General features: G+C 60.8%; 1 protein-coding gene across 2 annotated transcripts in view; it reads right to left on the bottom strand.

The window, feature by feature from the left end:
• RAX2 (retina and anterior neural fold homeobox 2) overlaps nucleotides 1-114 on the bottom strand; it is a 3,553-nt gene extending 3,439 nt beyond the window's left edge. Inside the window, exon 1 of one of the 2 annotated variants that reach the window (XM_017847249.1) lies at nucleotides 61-114. The gene's annotated coding sequence lies outside the window, so the exon portion shown is untranslated. The remainder of the gene's footprint in view (nucleotides 1-60) is intronic. The other variant, XM_017847250.1, reaches the window with a different exon arrangement.
• Between the last annotated feature and the right edge of the window lie 518 nt (nucleotides 115-632).

Below are 632 nucleotides of genomic sequence, written 5' to 3'. Positions count from 1 at the left end.
CCCTCCACCCTTGGGGGGAATCTCTGCCCCCACCACCTCCCATGCAGGCCCCGCACTCACCACCCACGGCAGCCCCTCTGTCAATCTCCACAGGGCACCTGCCCCAGCGGGCCCGGCGCCGTGTCTGCTGTGGCCTGGCCCTGCCAGACCTGAGCCGGGTCGGGGTTGGGTGGGGGAGGATTAGCTCAAGGTGATTAATTGAGGCGGCACCTCCCACTCGGTCCCCGGGCTGTCCTGAGCCAGGAGGGAGGGCAGGGTGGGCGGAGGGCTGCAGCTCTAAGTGGGAGGCTGGGGGGATAGTCTGCCGGGCTCCACCGCCCCTCACCATAAGATGCCACGGGGCTCTTCCTCCCTGGGCCTCAGTTTCCCTGGCTGTAAAACTGCCACACTAGGACCTACCCTGGGGGGATTTCAGCTTCTGAAAGCATCGCACAGAAATTGGCATACAGGGAGCACTTAATGAATGCCCATTGTTAATACTTTTATCTGCTGGGGGCAGAAAAAGGTGTCTTAGGACTCACAGATGTCAGAGGGGTTGGGGAAGCCGAGGTCCCAGAGGTGAAGGCACTGCAGTTGGCTCTTCTGGACACAAGGGGCAGGGGCCCTTTTAACTGGGTCTTTTTTTTTCTTTT

This window comes from Rhinopithecus bieti, unplaced genomic scaffold, assembly GCF_001698545.2.
Source record: "Rhinopithecus bieti isolate Rb0 unplaced genomic scaffold, ASM169854v2 scaffold_28055, whole genome shotgun sequence".
Classification (NCBI taxonomy): Eukaryota; Metazoa; Chordata; class Mammalia; order Primates; family Cercopithecidae; genus Rhinopithecus; species Rhinopithecus bieti.
This window is presented reverse-complemented; position numbering and strand designations above follow the sequence as displayed.